Raw genomic sequence first — 24,199 nt, 5'->3', positions numbered from 1 at the left:
CTGGGCCCAGATGAGTAGCATAGAGGAGAAGCCAGAGAGTTCAGGGAAAATCTGTACAGCCTGCCTGGCATGGGGTGAGACTATAAAAGCAGCCCTGAAAGCATGAGAGAGAGAGGAGCAGCAGTAGCCATTACAGGGTATTATAGGGAAACAGGGAGTCACTTAATATAAAGAATAAAGGAGAGAGAAATTGGAGCAGAAGGAAAAAGCTAACAACTAGAGAATTTCCCGGAGAAAGGGAAAATGAACACATGTCCATCTGTATCAGGGAAGCAAGCCCAGTTATATAACTGAGCACTGAATAAAGACTGAATCATTTTATGTAGAAAGATGTAGAAGAGGAAAGAGGAGGATGAGTGATGAAGGCAGGAGATCAAATGCTAAGGCACCTTTCCTCATCCAGGGGGAAACTAAATGGATATTTGTTGTGCATTGTAACATCACTGATGTTCAATTTAGCTATTTAGTAAGATCAGTTATTATTTCATTTTAAAGCTAATTTAAAAAATAGTGAGTCTTCAAAAATAATTCTAAAAGATCATTAATTTATATATATATATTTTTTAATTTCCAAATTCCAGAGGACTGATGCCCAATAAGCCTGTTTAGAACAGAGGCATGTACCTTCCCCACCCAGCAGAGAGGAAATGGGAATGTTATGTGGCAAATTCCCTAAGTAAGCGTATTTGAGGGATGATCATCGTCAAGGTCATATTTGAAGGAAGGGGCAGAGTAGGGGCAGCCCCAGTGGCACAGCAGTTTAGTGAGACCTGCAGCCCAGGGTGTGATCCTGGAGACCCAGGATTGAGTCCCACGTCAGGCTCCCTGCATGGAGCCTGCTTCTCTCTCTGCCTTTGTCTCTGTCTCTCTCTCTGTCTGTCTCTTTCTCTCTCTGTGTGTGTCGCTCATGAATAAATAAGTAAAATCTTTAAAAAAAAAAAAAAAAAGAAGAAGAAGGAACTGAGTAAAACCTGGTACACAAATATGCTTATGTACCGAGTCTATGTGGTTAGAGTTTGGTCTTTCTTCATAAATATGGCTAAAACTCAGTATTGAAATTTTCATTGGGTCAATAGACACTGCTAAGAATTCAAAATGAAAACTAATATTAGAACCCATTAGAAGCTTCTTTTTTAAAAATGCAGGCTCACGTAAAACATACCCTAGGTAGGTTATTAAAGCTCTAAGCCGAAATAATTTTTTTTTTCCATAGAAGTTAAAATGTTAATGAAATGTCATTACCAGGGGCAAGGGAAAGGAAAGGATTAAACAAACTACTGTTGTGTAACTCCGACTTAAGGGACAATATCCATGATGAACCTATTATCTCTATTTCCAGGCAAGATATTTACTGAATCCACTTTTTAAAACAGCCAAAATCGCAAAATGCAATTCATTCTTTAAATAATTGGAAATCAGTATTGTGAATGGATTTTGATTGCTTGAAAAAAATGTTAGCTTTTTCTTATTAGCGAGGCACAGCCGAAAATGAAGATGGAAGACAAATAAAATATGGACTTGTTAATGGACCCTGGAAAAATAAATGAGGTTTTCTTAATTTCTTAGTGACTGTGGAGAGAGTGTTTATGTCAAAGTGAAGAAGACAGCTCTGTCACAGCTCTGAAAAATAAGTAGGAAGCATATAGAAATGAGTATTGAATCAGGTCTTTTTTTTTTCCTTCCTAGTAGCTTTTTAAAAGACTTTTTAAAAATTAAAAAAAATAAATATTAAATCACTTATTCAGGATTTATTTTTCTTCTATTTTTTTAAGTCTTAAATATCTAAGAAATATATTGATTCCAGAGTTCAACAGACTTTTAAGGTATGCGATTTGGTATAAAGAGTTGAATCTTAAATCTGGAAATAGATGTAAAAAAATGGCTCTACTCTAGAATGAACCTGTAGGTGATTGGAGTCAGTCACTTAACTTCTGAGGATTCATTTACTCATTTGTAAAGTAGAGAAAATAATATCATTCAACAGATTTCAATACTCATATGAAAATTAAATTAGATAACAGAAGGAACAGGTCGACAAAAGTGATTTTTCCTGTTTCTTAGCATATTATTCCTTGGCTGGACGTTTACTAACTTGCAGGTGCTCATATGCCCACTACAGGGCTGCCACTGGAGGGAAAAAATATGAGGCTGTCTATTAGGGTTCCTAGAGAAACAGAACTAATAGGAGATCTATCTATCTATCTATCTATCTATCTATCTATCTATCTATCTATCATCTTTCAGATTTACTATGAGGAATTGGCTCACACAATTATGAAAGCCAATAAGTCCCATGATCTGCCATCTGCAAGCTGAAAACTCAGGAAATCAGATAGTATAAATTCTGGTCTAAGGGCAGAAGATGAGATGTCTCAGCTCATTCAGTGAAGCAGGTAAAAAGGGATAAATATCTCCTTCCTTAGGCTTTTGGTCTAATCAGGCCCTCTGTGGATCAGATGATGCCCACCCACATTGGCTAGGGCAATCTCCCAAGTCCACTAATTCAAATGTTACTATCATCTGGAAACACCCCCACAGACACACCCAGAAATAATGCTTAATCTGGGAACCTGTGTCACACTCCAGTTGACACATAAAATTAACCATCAAAGGTTGATATTAAAAGAATTTGGCAATAGTCCTCTAAGAGAATAGGACATACTTAAACAGAGAGACTAATGCTTACTTCCTACCTGGAGAGCTATGAATACAAAAGTCTGGCTAGAGCACCATAATGTCAAGGAAAGAAAAGAAGCTTCAATGGGCAGCTTCCTGTAAACAAAGCAGACACATAAGGGTCAAAAACTTAAGTTATATTTTAGTTATACCCTTCCAAGGGGATACCTTGCATTTAAATGCTGTGAAATATTGCCGAAGGCAAGAGCTTGGAAGTCAAGAAAATGCTTCACAACAGATCAGCAAGAGAATTCATTCCAGCTTTAGGGAATTATACTTAGGCCATTTGGGCTTCTGTAACAAAAAATACCATAGTCTTAATTGCTTATAAACAACAAGCATTTATTTCTCACAGTTCTGGAAGCTAGAAGTCCAAGATCAAAGTACTATCAGATTCATTGTCTGGTGTGAGCCCTCATTCTTCTAAGGGCAGGCAAGACTGCCATCATTCTCTAAGTCATATGCCAAAAGTAACGCTAAAGTGACACATGGAAAGGTCCACTGAAAGCGACACTAAAAGTCCACTGACTGAGAAGCAGGGGTAAATTATAGCATTTTCTCATTGCTTGCCCTGCAAACATCTCCTCCTTTGTTCCATCCTCCTAAGGGTAGATTGTCTCAGGTGTACATACCACAGACTGAGAAATGGCCAAGAGTAGATAATCGTAGAAGGTATGCTAAGAGATCGGACACTAGATCAAGTCAACCACATGCATGGTTGTTTAGTGCCTTATAGAGACAGAGGTAGGAAGAGAAGAGGGTGGACCATCTCGTTTGAGTGCAGAACTTCAAGGAGTCTGAAATTTCTAACTTTGGCTTTTCAAATCATTATGAAGGTCCATTTTCAAAGGAAGAGGAAGGAACACATTTTATATAATAGTTTATTGGCCAGATTTGTAACTTTATATATTTAGACATTTGATATATGAGCTTCCATTTTTACTCTTGCTCCTGCCATGTGATGCTAAGGGCAGGCAGGACTGCCATCATTCTCCAAGTCATGTGGCAAAAGTAAAGCTAAAGGGATAGATGGGAAGGCCCACTGAGAAGCAATACTTAAAGTCCACTGACTGAGAAGATTGGGTAAATTATAGCATATTCTCACTGTTTTGAAATTATATACTTTTCAGAGTGTTAGCTAAACTCCATTCAAGTAATTGATCATATCTAATTAAACTACCTACATGGTTTTAATTTCCTATAGCATTTTTCAATGTTATTACCCATCCAGAATTGGATAAAATATTTTCCAAGTGTATCATTTTGTAAAGCTCTCTAGAGTGAAAAACGAGATTAGTATAAGGTCACAATTGTGATCATAAAAGCGTAGTCTTACACTCATGTTCAAAATTTCTATAATGATTTGAGAAATAAAACTCTTGTCATTACAAAAAGTGTTCAATGAAAATGTATGTCATCCAAACTTTAAAACTAAATTGATTAGGTTGGTTAATTGATCTTCTCTGCTTCGTTTTCACATGGCTTTTGTTAAATTTTCAAGCCCATCTCTAAAAAAGATCTATCAGGTACTTGCTAATAAATTTCCCCATCAGCGCATACTTGTTTTAGGAAATGTGGGCCCCACAGTCCCTACTGAGTGGGCAAGAGGCACTCTGACCCTGGGTCTCATTGATTGGATGAGGGCAATTACCTGACCTAAGTGGGACCAGTTGTAATTTCTGTCAAAAATAATCCGGGATCCCTGGGTGGCGCAGCGGTTTGGCACCTGCCTTTGGCCCAGGGCGCGATCCTGGAGACCCGGGATCGAATCCCACGTCAGGCTCCCGGTGCATGGAGCCTGCTTCTCCCTCTGCCTGTGTCTCTGCCTCTCTCTCTCTCTCTCTCTCTCTCTCTGTGTGACTATCATAAATAAAAAATAAAAATAGGGATCCCTGGGTGGCGCAGCGGTTTGGCGCCTGCCTTTGGCCCAGGGCGCGATCCTGGAGACCCGGGATCGAATCCCACATCAGGCTCCCGGTGCATGGAGCCTGCTTCTCCCTCTGCCTGTGTCTCTGCCTCTCTCTCTCTCTCTCTCTCTGTGACTATCATAAATAAATAAAAATTTAAAAAAAATAAAATAAAAATAAAAATAAAATAATCCAAGAACTCAAAAACTCTTGTCAATTTCTCTCGGGCATTTGACCCAATACAGATGCAATACCAAGGTGGGAGTAACTGTGTTAGTCTTATAAGCAAATGGAGCAGAGGAAGTCTATCTGCAGAAAGGGAATTATGAAACAAACACACACAGAGGTATCTTAGCAGAGAGACCTCACAGCCTATAAGATAGAAGTAGGGAAAGAGACTGCCTTGATTTCTGCTGTTTTCTTTATTCTGCTTCCAAACTGACTGACAGCTAATTTATTCCTTTTGATTCTAAAAAGATGTCCTTGCATACCTATGTGAGACATTTTAATTATAGTGACCTAAGTGGTATCTAAGAGCAATTATCTTTCAATAAAGAATAAATACACTTTACCATCTCTAATTCTATAATTCTTTGTATACAACCCATATTTAGAAATAATGTTAAATCAAACGCTCATGAGGATCTTATGATAAAGATATTTTTATAATCACCATTTTATAAATGAGAAAATTGAGTAACAAGAAGCAACTTGTCCAATGTCATTCAGTTAGGAATCAAACACAGACTGTGTGGCTCCAGGATTCATACTATTAACAACTACATAATTTACAGCATATCAATTGTTTTTCTATGATCCAAATAATAATATTTTAGAGGAGGCTTATAGTAATTCATAACTTATTTAGACATTGCACTAGATAAATTTAAAAATATATCCATTAGAACAAGCCAAGAAAACTGTAAGTATTTGGAATTATGAATTTTACATGTAGATTAAAGTCATAAAACCTTTAACCTTCCTTTATAGAATGCCTCATTGACCACCCTTTCTCAGAAGAGTTACAAAGAAGATTGATATATGATAAAATCATTATGAAAATTAGGGGATTTATTTTAATTTTCCAATGAATAAGCAAACATGAACTAGAGAGTAATAAGACCAAATATTTATTAAGCACTCAAGAGAGTTTGAGTATAGTTCTTGCATGGCTGAGAATGTCTTTCCAGGTGAAAATAATTTCTATATAGTCTTCCTTCCTTTATAACATATATTTACTTAACATGAGATATATGAAGCTAAGACTAAGAGTGTTGTGTGATTGAACTGACATTTTAAAGGTTTGGGATTTTTGTTTTGTGTTTTTGTTTTTATTAAAATCAATATTATCTTAAGATTAAACCAAATATAAACTCTAAAAGTAAGTTTTAAAATGTTAATAACCAAGAACATAACAATAATAAGATATGCTGTCTTTTGGATCATTAAGAATTAGACAATAATAATCTGCTGTGTATACTCGGAGCACAATTCTGTGAGGCCAGGAAAAATAAAGGGCAAAATCTCTGCAACTAAGAGCATACAATCTGGCTTGGAACATGAGAGGGGCCCACATGACACAACTGCACAGTGACAAATGAGGGTAAGTTTTGTTATTTATTTATGTCCCCTAACCCATTAAAAAGAGAAAGAGAGAGAGATATGGTCAACCTTAAATAAAAGCATGTAATCCAGTCATACATTATGGGGTACAAAAATAAAAGTTTAACAGAGAAAGGAAAAAGTATTGATGAGACAGTCAAAGAGGGTAGCCTGTAGAAGAAAAATAAGTCCTTATCTTATCCTTACAAGATGAGAAGTATTTCAATAAGCAGAAAGAAAGGAAGAGTCCACATTTAATTCCAGAGAAGCAGCATAAACATCAGTTTAGAGACAGGCAGCATTATATTGTGATTATCTTCCCAGTATCCATTCTTTGCTACTATATGGGTTAGAGCAAAATGGCCCCAGCTCCAGCAAAGAACTGGGCCACAGGCAATCAGGATAAATCCATCCTTCTTTCCATAGTCACTGGTCCAAATTTCCAGGTGTAAGTCAATCAGTAAATGGTGCCCATTGGTTTCCATGGCTCAAGGGAGGACTCTTAATTTTGTTGTGGGAAGGGATGCATTCTCTCACATTGGTCATAATGAAGCTTGGGTCTCTGGTTATTATGGGTATTCTTGAGTATTAAAACATGAAAAGTATGATTCTTCATAATGATGAGAAACAGAGATGTTTTCTACTGAAGAAATATTGTCAGCATGTAATACAGTGATTTGCCATTCTATTCACATCCTTAAAATATGACATCTATAAAGAGAACATACATCAATATGTTGATAACATATATCAACTATGAAGAAAATACAGAGGGGATCTGCAAAACATTTCTACTGTGTATAATATTGTCCAATCTACTTGACTTCAATGATTATCACTTCATTAATAGTGAAACATATTTTTTTATCTATCTCAAATAAATATTTTGAGAGTCAGGATTTATAAAAGGAGTATGTTGCAATGCACAAGTTTTAGGAAGAATATAAGCATAATTGCACTAAAATGAAAATCACTGCTAAGACAGTTAATGTCCAAATGTATATTTTTATTCAATAAATAAGTTTTGTTAATGTGTGCTAGATCCTAGGACACCCGGACAACCAGTCATATACCTTATTTATTCAGTCAATTTCTCTGATTTTCTTTTCCTACATAGTTGAAACATTTGGAATAGCATAACATAGACAAAATAAAAATAAAAGAGTAACTTTATGTAACTCCTATTTCCAATAAGGAAAAGTGTAATGCAATGAATCTACATTTCTTTGAAGTCAGTTACAATATTATTTCAAACAGCTAAATTTCTTATTTTTCCTCTTGATATCTAAAATTCTTTCATTTATTTCAGTCAGTCATTTTTAACTGGAATTTGGGTCACTTAACTGTCCTCTTTCTCCTCATCCTAGTTTCATCTAATCTCTTAACTTTCATCATTTCACTTCTAGACAGTACAATATATAAATACACAAAATCAATACTCAATTTGATAGCTATAGTACTAATTTTAACAAACTTTATCTCAATAAAACCTTATTCCAAATGTGAACTGTATTTAAATGCCCTCTATTACTTAGTGTCTAAAGTTCTTTGAATTTCACCATACCTCTTTCTCTTCACACTGTCAATGATAGCTTGTCTATTTTTCTTTATTATTACTATTATTTTAGATTAGATTTTATTTATTTACTCATGAGAGACACACACACACACACAGAGAGAGAGAGAGAGAGAGAGAGGCAGAGACACAAGCAGAGGGAGAAGCAGGCTCCATGCAGGGAGCCCGATACGGGACTCAATCCTGGGTCTCCAGTATCACGCCCTGGACTGACGGCAGCGCCAAACCGCTGAGCTACCCGGGCTACCCCTTTTTTCTTATTTTTGATTGGGAAATGTATGCCACTGAATAAGCAGCAAAATTTGATTTTTTTCACCTCACTTACATTTTTCAAAATGTGTTTAATGTATGGAAATAACTTCATACCTACTGAAAAGAATACCAACTAACCCTTATAGACCAAAAATTCTGGCTTATTAGACTTCTATAATATACTTAGTTTTTGAACAAATTTTAAAAGAAAATTTTACAAGTCAATAATTTTTTATCTATAAAAATAGTTTTCTAAACTCCTAAAATAATCCATTTCACAAAAACATTAAAACTTTATGAGAAACATAAATTCCACTTTTTTAGAAAGGTATTTGTATAATTTTTTTGCTGAAATCTTCAAAATATCACCCAATAGCTTGTTAATAAAACCAAATCAAGTTTATTTGGACTCATTGCATTGAGGAAGAGCACCCTTTGACAGTCTTACCCGTGTCTCAGAAGAATAATGTCAGAAATGAGATATTTATAAGACTGAAGTTTGAGCTCAAGTGATTAAAGGTGCTCTTTCTAGGTAGGGAACTGATCATGATTCAATAAAAAAATTTGTGTTTATAACAGTATAGGATTGGTAGACATAGCAAAGCAGGTGTCTTGAAGCAAGTCTTAGAAAGTAAATTCCTGTTTAATAAGTAAGCAGAATGCCCAGGTGAGATTTTTTTGTCTGCAATAAATTGATCTGTAGGAAATGCCTAAAACAAAAGTTACTTATGGGTTTATGGCTTTATTTCTCCCAGGCAAAATTCTCATGGAACAAGCAACTAAAACCGGTTGATATAATTAGTCTAAAATCTTTTTGAAGTCCTTTTGAAACAGATGGTCTTATTACTGGGCCTTCCCTTTTGACCATTCTTTAATTCTTTCGCCTGAGTATAGGTGGTTATCATAAGGGGAAATGATTAAATAGATGTCTGTAGAGTCATCATTACATAACAGAGTTCTGTTGGTGGTCATTTCAACCAATACATATATCAGGTTTTCTTGTTCTTTTCTCATTTGATGGAACAGTGCCTATGAAAGTCATTTAGAATTCTAGAGGTTGGGGCAGCCTGGGTGGCTTGGCGGTTTAGCACCACCTTTAGCCCAGGGCCTGATCCTGGAGACCCGGGATTGAGTCCCACATAGGGTTCCCTGCATGGAGGCTGCTTCTCCCTCTGCCTGTGTCTCTGCCTCTCTCTCTCTCTCTCTCTCTCTCTGTGTGTGTCTCATGAATAAATAAATAAAAATTTTTTTTTAAAAAAAGAAAACACTAAGGGAGAAAAAATATAAAAAAATAAAAAAATAAAATTCTAGAGGTTACATATTTGAGCATTATAACAGTCAAACACTAAGAATACTATGATAAGATTATATAGTCCACACCTAAGCCAAAAACCAAGGGTCGTCTAATTAATTCAGGAGAACAGACTGCATCCACAATGAAGCCTACAGACTAGATATGGGCACATTGCCTAAATTACCTAATCTCATAATTTCCTTTATTTGTTTCCTGGACCCTCTTAGTACTAATAAATAGAAATATCTATTGGATTATAAAAACCATATTCTTTTCCTAAAGTGGTACATATAATACTTCTGAAGTCCAGTTCAGTTATGTATTGTCTTCTTACTTTGTGAACAGAGAAGGAGTTCTATGGATTTCTGACATTATCTAACTCCCTTTTAAATCTCTGAACCATACCATGTGTCTAGTAAGGAGTGATATAAAGAGGCTTAGGACAGAAAAGAAACTTCATAATTTCCCTTAAAGAGTTAAATTTTCAGATCTCCACAGAGATCTGGGCTTTTCTCCTTGACAAGCTACATAATAATCTCTTTCTCTGAGTGTAAAATAGTAGACCCAAATGTAGATCAAGTGATATCAGAGACTACTGAATACTCTGAAACAGGCATCAATTTACTAAGATAACAGATACCTGTCCAGTTTATTGATAGTAGTCAGTAGGCTTCTGTATTGCAAATTTGATATCTATGGTAGGGGACATCTCAATGACAAGTTTTCAGGCAAAATACCCCTATGTGGATGCCTTGCCTTATTGTATAGTTTTGCACTATTCAGGGGTAGTTAGGTTGGGAGAATACATAGTAACAATGCCATGAAATAGATGAAATGTTATACCGTATAGGGGAACCCAAAAACTTCCTACATAGTAAACCTTGTTTGTAAGGTCTGTAACATGAGATAGGTATTTAATAAATTCCACAGGTTCACTTGCTGAGTCTTAACTCTGTGAAAGTTCAGTTATATAGAGATGTTCTCCTATGAGTGATGTCTGGGTGTTACAGAAACTTCTCTTCCTAACCTCCTAGGTATGACATAAAACTCCTATGAGTGATGTCTGGGTGTTACAGAAACTTCTCTTCCTATCCTCCTAGGTATGACATAAAAGAGGTTTTAGTTTTTAGTTTTCTGCCTGATGTGCTGTTTTCCACAGAATAAATAAATAAATAGCAACCAAAACAAAAACCATACATTAATAATTGAGACAATGACTGACAAAATCAAATGTTTTATTATAAATGATTAGAACTAAAAGGAGTTAGTTAACACTCAGAAAAATGGTTGCAAGCACAGCAGTTGGTTCAATTTTATGTTTAACCCAAATCTAAATCATGAACAAATTGCATCCAGGTGTTGGCCTTATTCTTAGGAGCGAATAAGAATACAGAAAGTGGAGTGATGGTGGCACATTCAGTTGAGAGCCAATTCTTGGTTTTGATTCAGGTCATGATCTCAGGGTGTTGTGACTGAGCCCCACATGGGGCTCCACACTCAATGTGGAGTCTGCTTAAGACTCTCCACCCCTCCCCGTGCTTTCGCTTTCTCTCTCTAAATAAATAAATACATCTTTAAAAAAAAAAAAAAGGAATACAGAAAGCACACAGTTGAAAGAATTACAATTTGCTTCTAAGCTCCAGACTTTCCAAAATTTTTTAACAGTCCCAATAAAAGTAGTACCTTTATCACTGGAGATTTGGAAACATAAAATCAAGAGATGTGTTTTTGCTATTGTCAGAACAACAGCTTCCCAGAAAGGAAGTGCTTTGATCTACTCTAAGAATAAGTAAACAATGACCAGGATGACATATTCAAAACCCAAATGATGATGTTAAGTAGACTTATTGTGATAGCCATTTCAAAATATATACAAATATTGAATCATTATGTTGTACATTTGAAACTAATGTAATGTTATGTTTCAATTACATCTCAATTTTAAAAAATAGAAGTAATTAATTATATGAACTCCTTTAAAAATGTTCACAGGGACTTTGAGGCGTGGACTATTGTCCATGTCCCTTCTATATAGCCATGTACCAGAGATATCCTTAGCAATCTTAGTAAAAATATCCCCACCAATGTTGAGTGACTATAGTGGTCAATTTGTCTTTATTGTGGTGAGTAGTTTCAAGTGAAATTTTGGCAAGATTCTAGTTAAGATCCTCTAGTGTCACCAAGTGTCTACTCTGGAGTGTCAGAGATAATCTTATTGCAATTTAAAACTGCAATTTCTCCTGGAGTCAATCAGTGGCATCCTATAATAGCTACCTTCAGTCTCTCAAAAGAGTTGGCTTCTAGGACTATTATCAGGGCCAGGAACTTAGTAAGGCCTACCTGCTATATTCATTATCTAGGCATTTCCTTTGGCTTTCATGCTGTTTTTGCATAGCTTCAACATTTATGATAGCCATCCCTTTAGGAAGTACAAGAGCATTTAGGAGTCATTTAATCTGTTACCAATTTTAACTGGGTTAATGGCAGGGGTTAAAAACATTCATTGTTACCAATTCATACTCATTAGGATGGCTAGTATCAAAAATATGAAAAATAACAAAGGTTAGTGGGGATGTGAAGAAATTAGAACAGTGGTGCTTTGCTGGTAGGAATCTAAAATGATGCAGTCACTGTAGAAAATAGTTTATGTTGTATTAATATGTTATATGATGCTAACTGAGATAAACCAGATACACAAGGAAAAATATTATATGATTTCACTTATATAAGGTACCTAAAAATTCATAGAGACAGAAAATAGAATAGAGATTACTAGGGCTAGTGGGAGATGACAATGAGGAGTTACAGTTTCATGATATGCCCCCAAATGGTACATTTAAAAGTGGTTAAAGTGGTAAATTTTTTGATATATGCATAGAATGTTTGTGTCTCCCCCAGATTTGAAGGCTGAAATCTTAACCTCTAATGTGATGGTATTATAAGGCGGAGGCTTTAAAAACAGTTTAGTGCTCTTACAAAAAAGACATCATAGAATTCTTTGCCTCTGCCTTGTGAATACATAATGAGAAGATGGAAGTCTATAAACCAAGAAGCAGGTCCTCATTCGACACTGAGTCTACTAGCACCTCAACCTGAGACTTCCCAGACCCTAGAACTGTGAGAAATAAATGTTATTTGAGCCACCCAGCCTATGGTATTTTTTATAGTTTACCAAATGGACTAAGATTGAGTGTGTATGCATGTGTGCGTAGTATAACCGTAATTTATAAAAATCCTCTTTTTCTAAAGGATTTCAAAATCATGAATTACTCCAATGGCCTACTTGATATGAGTATCTATGTTAACTCTTATCTCTTGCTAATTTGAAAGCTCTGGCAAGTACACAAAATTCTACCATCTGAACGAAATTTACTTCTGATAACAGGTTAATTTTTTTTTAAGATTTTATTTATTTACTTGAGAGAAACAGAGAGAGAGAAAGAGAGAGCACACACCAGCAGGGGGAGGGGCAGAGGGAGAAGGACAAGTAGATTCCTCACTGAGCATGGAGCCTGATGCAGGGCTCAATCCCAGCACCCTTAGATCATGATATGAGCAGAAGACAGACTTTAACCAACTGAGCCATCCTGGTGCTCCATGATAACAAGTTATCTTCTAAGAGTTAATTGAAATATGTCATGGCTGTCTTGCCTAAAATTTTCCAGTTTCAGAATTAAGATGACCTATTGATAAATGATACTAAATCAGGATTTTCTAGGGATGTTTATAATAAGTCTGTTAGTAACTAAAAATAGGAGTCAGTCTTCAAGTTCACATCATCTTGAGAACATAACAAAAATTGGTCTACATGTCAGATAAGAAAAATTAAGAATCCTGAAAGTTCTAATTAAAAACCTGTGGAAAATAAGAGAGTGCCACAGTAAATCCCCAAGGCAGAACTGCCCAGTGAATTGCTGAACCTCCCGGTGGTGAAGGGAGAGGGGGCCACTACCAGATATTGACTATGTTGATCTAAAGGGGCACAAAAGAAAGCAAAATATGTGATTATAATGTTAGTACTGAAGATAACATAGTATTGAGAATTGGTACCTCAGAGAAGCATAGTATAAATATGACTCATTTATTTAGGCTTAAGGTCCTGAACAAATCTATGTTCTCAATCGCAGGGTTTTTTTATTAGGAGAATTGGAGTGTCGCAGGGACTAGTATAAGGTATGACTAATCTTCTTTGCCTATTTGGCTTTTGATTATTACATTGACTTGAGTTATTTCTTAGCTTCTAGTTTTTGATGATATTATGAAAATTTAGATCAATCTGAACCTCAATGAGTTCATCCCCCAGCTTTTTGCCAATATCATAGAATTTTTTGTCTACAAAGAACTTATTACCATGTAGTAATCTTCTACCTGGGCTTGATTTAAACAAAAACAAAACAAAACAAACCAAACCCAGAGAATCAAAGTTCAGTTTATCTAGGAAGCTGTGATCTGATTATCAATAAGAGATCTGAAGAAAAATATTATTTGAAGAGCTTTTAATTTATCAATTCCATGGCTTCTCTAAATCCTTCTGGTTTCCTGTGTAATTCAGAATATTCTCAAGCAACCCTTATGGTCTTCCTCATCTTCCTTTTTCATGCAATTTTTGTACATAGAATTCCTCTTACGATATGAACCAACTAATATTGATCTTGGAGCCTGAATTTTATGTTCTAAGAACTATCTTAAATTCCTCTGTAAATGTCTACTTATCTTATCTAAGCTTCTGAAAATCTTTGGCAATGGCTTTCAGCTTAGACCAGTCTTGATATGACTTGGAGCTTAAAATCGACCATAAAATAAAAAGCTTACCTTTTTTTAAAGGAGCTTTAACTTTACAAGACAGTTGAATTTCATGGGTTTCTGGATACCTAGAAGAAACAAAAGAGGAGTAGAGACAATGTAATAAGGGTCAAAAGATAAACAAAGGAATAATAAAATAAAAGCCATTAGGTTTAAGTTGTTATTGGGAATATATTTTTTTAAAAAGATAGTTATGGGAATCCCTGGGTGGCTCAGCGGTTTAGCGCCTGCCTTTGGCCCAGGGCCTGATCCTACAGTCTTGGGATTGAGTCCCGCGACGGACTTCCGGCATGGAGCCTGCTTCTCCCTCTGCCTGTGTCTGCCTCTCTCTCTCTCTCTATGTCTATCATGAATAAATAAATAAATCTTTAAAAAAAAAAGTTACACGTTTTTCATATTTTTGTCTCATGCAAAGAAATCTTTTTAAAAAGCAAATTGGAGGGCCGCCTGGGTGGCTCAGCGGTTTAGCGCCGCTGTCAGCCCAGGGCGTGATCATAGAGACCTGGGCTCGAGTCCCACATCCGGCTCCCTGCGTGGAGCCTGCTTCTCCTTCTGCCTGTGTCTCTGCCTCTGTGTGCGTGTGTGTGTCTCTCTCATGAATAAATAAAGTCTTAAAAAAACAAAACAAATTGGAATTTCTTTTAGAAGCTTCCTCATAACAATAAAATCAATGCAAAAGTTGGATATCTGAGATTTTGCTCCCCTTCATTACAGCATATGTCTCAAATGAACAATTTCATGTCAAAGTTCCTCAAGGTAAGATTATAACCTAAATTATACTTGGTGAAGTTATGAAGGATAGTCACTTGAATTAAAGTGTAAAGACATGTTAGAGACAGGAGATCTGACCAATTAAAGTATAGACATGTTAGAGACAGAAGATCTAAGTACATAGATTTAATTTTACAGGAGATGAACCTTTGAAAGGCTAGCAACAATCCATCTAAAGCATGTGAGGCACCTTGTGTCTTGGGTCCTCAAATGATTGGCATGCACCTGCCATATCACACAACCTCTCCGTCAGAGTCAGTCAAGTACACAGACCTGAAAATCTGTGACAGCAGACAGAAGTTCTAGAGAAAAGATATCGTCCATAATCACATTCTCAAGGGAAAAATAAATCAAGAGTTGCCTTAGTCTTATAAGATTCTCACTGATAAGTAACATAAGGTAAGATTTATCTAAAGGAAACTAGCCTGAGTGATTATTTCTGCAGTCCTTAGTCCCTGGGGAGAGCTTGAGAAATAGGTTTATTGGAGCCTATGCTCTTTCTCTTTCCTCTTATGACACAAACTCTCTCTATGCCTCTCTCTTTCTACATGTATGTCTCTGTCTCTGTCTCTCTGTCTCTGTCTCTCTCACACACACACACAAAGACTAAGACAAAGACAAATAGAGTTGTTAGCAAGAAAGCAGATTTTCAGTAAGGATGAAAGCTTTCAAATCTTATCAGATAATAAAGATATCCATTAAAAAATTCTGTTTCCTGAAAGAGAATATAAATTTGGCATTTCTTATGACATGAAAAATAATTGGCAAGATTTACCTTTTTCCCTGTCATAGCCAGAGACCACTGAGCTCAAGAAACATCAATAGAGTACTGTTTCTGGGTTTGAGGGTCTTAGCCATGGTGGTAAGATGGTGTCTCAGTTGAATCTCAGTGAAACCTCCAAAATCTATCTTACCCAATATGGTAGACTCTAGCCACACGTGGATATTTAAATTTAAGTTTAAAGTAATTGATATTAAATAGAATAAAAATTAGTTCCTTAGTCATGCTTAGCCACATTTCAAGTGCACTTGTGGCTAGTGACTACTATACTGGATATTTCTATCATTGCATGAAGCTCTACAAAACATCACTTTTCCAGATTGTTGAATTTACTAAAGTATCACCAAGTGACTTGATAATTAAGGAAAAATAAGTTTATTTGAATTTATACAATAGGGTGAATGCCCCCTTCACAGAATCTTAGAAGTGTGTCAGAAAAGAGAATTTGAAAGTGGCTCAGATCAAGTGGTTTTAAGCAAGGTTTTTGAGGTAGGAAATAGGTTAGGATTGAACAAAGTTTGTGATATAACAGTTTCAAGTTGGTAAATGCAGCAAAATGAGGGTCTTCAAATGAATCTTGATAAGTAAATTCTTATTTAATAAATAAACAGTTCCCCCAGGCAAGCAGACTATTGTCTCTGATAAAATTGATCTATAGGAATATCCTGCAATAAACACTCAAATTATTTCTGTTTCATAGTCTTACCTTTGCCAGGCAAGGTAAGCTGCAACAAGGTCAATTAAGTCATGTTCACACAGTTCTCATGGTGTTAAAACACAAAGAGATATTTTTAACATTATATCAAATAGGATTTTTTCTTTCTATAAAATAAAAATAAAATAAAAAATTTAAAATATTAAAAATGTACCCCAACACATTATTTGCATTTAATGTGTAAAGTTTAATTCCATAAAAGCACCAGAAAAAAAATCTGTAATAAACTTTAAAATAATTACATGAGAGACAACTAATTCTGGGAAACAAACAAGGGGTAGTGGAAAGGGAGGTGGGTGGGAGGTTCGGGTGACTAGGTGATGGACACTGAGGGGGGCACTTGGTGGGATGAGCACTGGGTTTTATGCTATATGTTGGCAAATTGAACTCCAATAAAAAATTAATTTAAAAAATTACAAAAAGCTTACTTAAGCCTTCTACAGGAGTAGGCAATCTGAACTCTTTAGACTAATTCTGATGGGTCACAATTAAGGAAGATTTACATAAATGGAAATTATGTTTAAGGAAATTCCAACCAATTCAATTTTCCATCACTTAGGAAAACTAAAAGAAGATTTCAACAAACTAGCATTTGTCTCTAACTAGGATGCAGTCTGCAGGCAAAAGTCAGCTTTTTAAAGAGTTTTAAAATAGTATTCCCTAAGATCAAGTCTCCACAGGCCAACAAATTAATTCCAATAAAAATTGAGGAAAAGATTTTTAAAATAATACAAAATGACCCTAATGAGAAAATTTTATATTAAAAATAAATAGGTCAAAGCAAAAGAAGAAAGCGGAAAAAGCAGGGAGTCAGACCATCTCACCCCTGGGACAGATGTTCCAGAAGTACAAGAAGACCATCATCTGTTGTCATGAGAATTTTTTTTTTGCCATATTTATTGAAGGTTATAGAATGAAGTAAAAATGAAGAGAAAATTCTAAATGTGGCACCTGGAAGACAAGATTTGACTACTATACAACAGACTGAGGACACAGAACAGAAAGTAAGAGGAGTAATAACAGATATCATTTACAATTAAAAAGAAATATTTTGTTTTACAATCATATAATGTCCTTGAAATTAGTTCATATTTAGAGCGAGGGGAAAAGGGAGAGGAATTTTCTTTGGCTGGAGATATAAGTGTATTTAAAGGAAAGTCTGTTTTAAAAAGGGGTGGTGGTGGTGGTGATTAAATGGAAATAAAAACCAGATATGCATTTAAGCCATGTCTCAGCTATGGAGGATGTGGCCAATGCAGTTACATGAGGATGAAGTCACAGAACCAATATATACAGCCTAAAGTTTGTAAATAAATATCCTAAGTTGGTTTGTGTTATGCTCTTCTTTACCCAGAGACCCAGATCAATAATTTTAGAATGGGTCTCAGTGATACCAGCAATCACTAAATAAAAGTAGAGCAGGCTCTACTCTTCTGTAGGAAGAGTCATTATTTAAGTGACAGGAATCATTCAATCCTATTGAATGGATAGAAGCAATATATTATTGAAATGATGTTATGGAATATCTGGTCAGTAAAACAAGTGATAAACTTAAGGGATATACATAGAAGAAATTAACAAAGAAAATAAGTACAGATGTGATTTATGAATGAGATAGTATATTCCAATCTTAGAATTATAAGAATCAAAGATAAAATCAGATAAAATTACCTAGAATTTTTTTAAAAGATTTATTTTAGTGGAGGATAAAATCAGATAAAGTTACCTAGAAAATTTTTAAAAGATTTATTTTAGTGGAGGAAGGGAGACGGAGAGAGAATTTCAAGCAGACTCTGCACTGCACACAGAGCCCAATGAGGGTCTTGACCCTACGACCCGGAGATCACAACCTGAGCCAAAACCAGGAGTTGGACACTTAACTGACTGCACTGCCCAGGCATCCCTAGAAATGTTTTGGGTCTTTTTTAAGGTTCTAATTATTTATTTGACAGAGAGAGAGAGAGCGAGCGCACAAGAAGGGGGAGCAGCAGACAGAGGGAGAGGGAGAAGCAGACTCCTTGCTGAGCAGGGAGCCTGATGTGGGGCTCAATCCCAGGATCCTAGGATTATGACCTGAGCTGAAGGCAGATCCCTAACTGACTGAACCACCCATGTGCCCCTCTAGAAATGTTTTTTAAGTGCCTGAAATCTGAAAGATCTTATAATGCCTCCAAGTAAAAATGAAAAGCAAGTAGCCATTTTAAGATACAGCCTAGTAAAAGGCTTAAGTATCCAAGAAGAATTCTCCATTTTTCAAAAGCTTTTCCAAAAGGAAAACAATATTTTAATCTGACTCAAAATTGCTGAGTCATATTGCTCAATTATAATAAACCAAATTATAAACCATGCAGTTGTATTTTTAGAATTATCAAACCAGTGTTCTTATTCTGACCATTTTTGTGAATGTATTTTTATGAAAAATATATCATGTGCTGCATTTGTGCATTTTCTACCCAAAGGGCCCATAGCTTTCATCAGATAAAATCACATCCTATTACCCTATTCTTATACTTTTTAATGAATATCCATTTTGTGCAGTTTTCATGAAAATCCCAAAGTGCCATCTTGCCCTGTCCAACAAATGAGTATGTAACTCAACCATAAACCAACCAGTTTTCCTCTCTCTCATCTTTCCTCCCTTCACCTTTCTCTCTCTCCTTTTCCATCTTTCTTCTTTCATTCTCCTCCCTCTCTCCCCCTTTTAAAATTTAAGGAAAGTGATACTAAGGCATCAAATATTAGTGTATGAATGAAGCTCTTCAAAAGATGCTGTTAAGAGAATAAAAAGAAAAGCTACAAACTGACAAAACACTTGCAAAACACATATTTGCTAAAGGATTTATATTCAGGATATATAAAGAACTCTCAAAATTTAATAATAAAGAAGGAACCCATTTTCTCCAGTGAGCAAACATAAAAATATAGCCAAAGACCTACAGTATACAATTACAATAAAATAATATTTTCATCTATCAAAATGACATATTACTTGCTCCATAGCAAGAGACTATGAGGACAAGCACTCATACTTTTGCAGTAATGTAAACTGGTAAAACTTTTCTGGAAGGAGAGTTTGATGTCATTTATCCTAGAACTTATGTTCATATTTTTGACCCATATATTCCCTTTTGTATAGATAAACCAAGAAAATCATTATATATGTAGTCAAAGACATGTATTTGAAAATATTATTTATAGCTTTTTTTAAGAAAGTGGAGAATGGAAATAAACTAAACGTATAACAATAGGGAAAAATCATATAAAATATAGTAAGAGATACAATGAATTTGGCAGCCACAAAGAATATTGTCTAACATGAGAAAATACTTAGGGTTTCATGTTAAGTAAAAATATATATATATACACATATACACACATTTTATACACACACACATTAAATATGTTTAATGGTGTTAATATACTCTACCTCAGTATAGGAAACCATAAGAACTGAAACGTAGGAAATGTTACCTCTTGTTTTTGTAACACATAGGATTTTGGACAATTTTTTTAGATTAAGGATTTTTGTTTTCTTCATACTTTATCCTTTAATGCTTTCTACATAAAAACACGATTTCCTTTATATGGAAAAAATACATTTATTTCATTTATTTTAGGTAGTGGAGCCATTATCCAAGCTAGTGGCTTTCAGGCACTGATTTATCATGGGAACAAGTTTGAAATATAGATCCTGTTTTATATTAATCTTTTCAAAACATAGATTAAGAATGTTAAATTCAATCAGCATGGTTTTCAAGAGAACTAAATGAAGTGACACAATTTCTAAAGTTTTATGTAAATATATTTTTAAGGTTGAGTTTGAGAGTCGAGGGCAGGCGGGCAGAGCAGAGTCAATCAATGATCTTTTCTTTGGCCCTGGAGAATGAATGGAAAATATGTATGGCTCAGTGATGGGTTGACTAATAGATTTTTACCAGAAAAAAAAAAATTAGACCTTGTTTTGTTCAATCTTCTCCTTTTATAGATGGAGCATCTGAGTGAGAACTGACTACTATCTCCACATTTAAAAAATCTATTTTAATTCCAACTCATTACTATTTTCTATCCCTGGATTCAAAATATCTACCACTACTCAGAATTCTATTAAATCTTGGGACACCAGATAGCTTTCCTATTTGTTGTGGTAAATACGCAAATAGGAATCAGTGGTAACCTGCAGAATAAATGATGGTCACCAATGTGTCCCAAAATACATTGGATTGAGTCTCTGCTGGTTTCATTGCTAGAAACCAGATCCCTGCCAAACTATGCCCAAATGAGTTCTGATAATCTTCCAGGTGCTACCACCCATGTGCTCTTGTGTTCTGTTGACAGTTTCCTCCTTAGACCAGCACTACTACTTTAATGCTGATGACCCTCCAAAGATTACTTTAACACTGATCACATGGGTGGCAGACACTGAGCGGGGCACTTGACGGGATGCACACAGCACTGGGTGATATGTTATATGTTGGTAAATTGAACTCCAATGAAAAAATTAATTAATTAATTAATTAATTAATTAATTAATTTAAAAAAAGAAACACTGATCACAACTGTTCTTATCTAGTGGCAGCTTCCACTACCACTGTTTGGCTTCATAGAATTAACTCTGTTGATTCATTATCTACTTTATCATAAACATTGGTCAGGTACTTCTTGTTAATCCTCCCTAGGATACCATCATCCCAATAGTTAAATGAGAAATTGACATTTGTAACATGTCTTTATTGAAAGATCAAGGATAACTTAAAGAAAATATAAGGGAACTAACAACTACCATATCCATCATTTGAGTGAATCAGACAAAAGTAAGATCAAGGAGTTTTCACCACAGAAGAGGCAGGAAAGGAGCTGTTAACACAAAACTCTACTCTCCCTGTACCACTATATATTCTAATGAGCTGATAAGCCATGCTTTTTCCAAATGTCCAGTGTTACTCTTTCTTGGATGCCCATTTCCTTCCAACAATTAATCTAAGTAAACAATTCCTTAATCTGAGGTAGCAATACTTTTCCCATGACTAACTTTTACTACCTTGACTCACTTTGAGAGTTTCCATTTCTGCATTGTTAGAATATTTACATTTGCAACACTGGAGTGTTATATTACAAGTTCTTATCTTAACGTTGATTTCATTTATCTAAATTCTGTCACCACAGCTAGATGGCTAAAATTCCAAAGACAGGAACTAGTATTTCTTTTTCATTCTCTATGGTATTTTGCACTATACTGGACACAGAGTAGGCTTTTGATACTCAAAGATTTGAGCGAATTTGACTTATTTGACTAGGATAATTTGAGACTTGAGATATGAAGGCAATGGTCTTCTTCAAATATTTATTCTCTTTTCTTTGGTGATGTAATGTAAATGCCTTAGCCCTAAATACAAGAGTGAACATAAATCATTCTAAACACTATCAGGAAATAAGAAGGAATGGAATCTAGGATTAGAGATGAAATAACTAAGTATCCATATGATTAGTTATTTGACTTTTGCAATCCTGTGTTATTTCCTTTCTTTATGTAGCTTGTTTAAGCTTTTAATGACAAAATAGCCTTTGAAAAATTCATTCCATTTTAATATCAGTTCAGGAAAATGCATGGATCAGTGGTATCCTAAGCACATTTACCTGCTGACTAGAGAGACTCTTAAAAAAACAACAAATCTAACATTCATTCACTGGAACAAGGACAAATAGAATAGAAAAACTGTTCACCTCCAGACTCAGGCAATTAGTTTTAAGTATGTCTAGATGCGTGCTGCCACAAGAAATAAATGCACTGAATAGTAACTACGAGGAAGGATAAATTACAAAAGACACCAATGTATAAGTAAATATCCTAACAGAAGGCACTTGAAAATAAACCCTTACTACTATTATTAGAGGGTTCAAAATATAAAGATCTATTAAATTTTATTTTTGAATTTTCATACCTGTCTGCATGGTAACAGTCCAGGACAATTTTAGATGGGAAATTTAAATTAAGACTTACAGATTGGACAGAAAGAACAAATACCCATAAAGTCCTAATCTAACTGAGCAGATGAATTCTAGCATTCTTTTTCTTTCTTTCTTTTTAAATAGTAATAAGCTTTCTGTCATGATCAGGAGACAGAGTAATCTGAAGATAATCAGATAATATTTTGTTTAAGGATATGAATATAGAAACAGAAAAAATTATTCTAAAGATAATGTTTGTCTTTCCCCAAGAAGCAGACATTTCTTTATAAATAAAAAGTCTTTTTATTTTATTCTTATCATAAGAGTAATAGAAGAAAAATATTTAAAATATAGAAGGGCTTAAAATTAAAAACAATTTTTCTTCCTGTCTTCCACTCCCAGTTCCACTCCCACAGACAACAATTATTTTGTACCATTTCTGGCTTTACTTCTTTTAGAGGTTATCTTTGTTATAAAAAAGATTATCTGGATTCTAGGTTATCTTCTAGAGGTCATCTGTATAAACATATAACAATGTGCATGTGCCTTTACACCTCCGTTTTTTGATCAACTATTCTCTCTGCCAGAAAAGATGAGCTCACTCCACCTGCACCTTCCCCTCCCCATTCAGTGTTTATTAGATTATGTTTTGTAGGTTTACTTGAAAGTTTTAAGTAATCTCATGAAACATCTCATTCTTTATTTACATTTCCTAACTCCTAACTATACACATGAAAAAAAGTTAGCATTTCTTTCTGTACTTCATTCTATTTCATCTTCCTCCTTCTACCTCCCAATCTCAGTCAGATGTACCATTATTTTACTGTCAAGTTTTATTGAATTTGCAGTTTATTCTCTAACAGTTATGAGTTCTTTCACTCTTTCTTTATATGTTGATTCTGAAAACTGAAAACAGATAGAAAGCATGTACATTATCATTCATTACAGGATCATTTCGTATGACTGGATTTTGAGAAAGAGAAATATAATCTATATAATTGAACCATGAATAAAATATTCCAAGAATATGGATAAAATGGATTCTCAATGTTTACTTGGCTGCTTCTCAAAGTCTTTGGTTAGGAGGAAACATTTTAAAAAATAATGAAGAGATATTTTCCAGAATTTTTTTCAAAAAAGCTGAAATATTTCAGGTTGAAAAGACTCATAAAGTGCTAAAAAGAAACAAAGGAAAAATCTACCCTGAGACATATTAGAGTAACATTATTTAATATCAAAGATGAAGAGAGAATTTTTAAAAGCTTACAAAAAGGAAGAATAGGTAATATACAAAGGAATAAGAATTAGACTGACCAGATTTTTCAGTAGCAACACTGGATGCAAAAAGACAATGAAGAAGTGTTTCTAAAGTGTTAAGGAGCAAGAACTTAGAATCTAGAATTTTCTATGTGAAGGCCTAATTAAAATATGAAGGCATAAAGCGTTAAAGAGCAAAAACTTGGAATCTAGAATTTTCTATGTGAAGGCGTAATTAAAATGTGAAGGCATAATAAAATATCCTCAGATATATAAGACCTGGAAAGTTTTGCTACAATAGAATTTTTCTTCAATTTTCAATTCTTACACCAAAGGCCGACACAAGGTAGGCAGGCACTCAATAAATACACAATAAAGAAAGGAAGGAAATGTGGGAGGGAGGGAGAAAGGGAAGAAAAAAGGAGAGAAAAGCTGAAAGTAAACCCAGTTACCAGTTTTATGAAAACACAGAAATACTTTCATATATGGTTGAATGGTATTTTCTACATAAATACCTACATTAAAAACAACTTTGGACACTTAAGAGGCAAATTCAAAAAAGAAAAAGTGGCAAGAGAAATTTGGAGTAAGGTGATGAAATTTTTGGTATAATTTATTG

At 34.8% G+C, this 24,199-nt stretch overlaps 1 protein-coding gene and 1 long non-coding RNA gene across 2 annotated transcripts in view; one reads left to right on the top strand and one right to left on the bottom strand.

The window, feature by feature from the left end:
- The window catches only part of GRIK2 (glutamate ionotropic receptor kainate type subunit 2), a 1,061,838-nt gene that overhangs the window by 990,435 nt on the left and 47,204 nt on the right, over positions 1–24,199 (bottom strand). The window contains exon 3 of the mRNA XM_038554811.1: positions 14,120–14,178. The gene's annotated coding sequence lies outside the window, so the exon portion shown is untranslated. The remainder of the gene's footprint in view (positions 1–14,119; positions 14,179–24,199) is intronic.
- Positions 23,769–24,199, top strand: part of LOC102153964 — a 32,507-nt gene continuing 32,076 nt past the window's right edge. Inside the window, exon 1 of the long non-coding RNA XR_005368069.1 lies at positions 23,769–23,926. This is a non-coding gene — a long non-coding RNA (uncharacterized LOC102153964). The remainder of the gene's footprint in view (positions 23,927–24,199) is intronic.

Source organism: Canis lupus, chromosome 12 (assembly GCF_011100685.1).
Source record: "Canis lupus familiaris isolate Mischka breed German Shepherd chromosome 12, alternate assembly UU_Cfam_GSD_1.0, whole genome shotgun sequence".
Lineage (NCBI taxonomy): Eukaryota > Metazoa > Chordata > Mammalia > Carnivora > Canidae > Canis > Canis lupus.
Note: the sequence above shows the minus strand (reverse complement) of the source record. Positions and strands in the feature narration are given on the sequence as shown.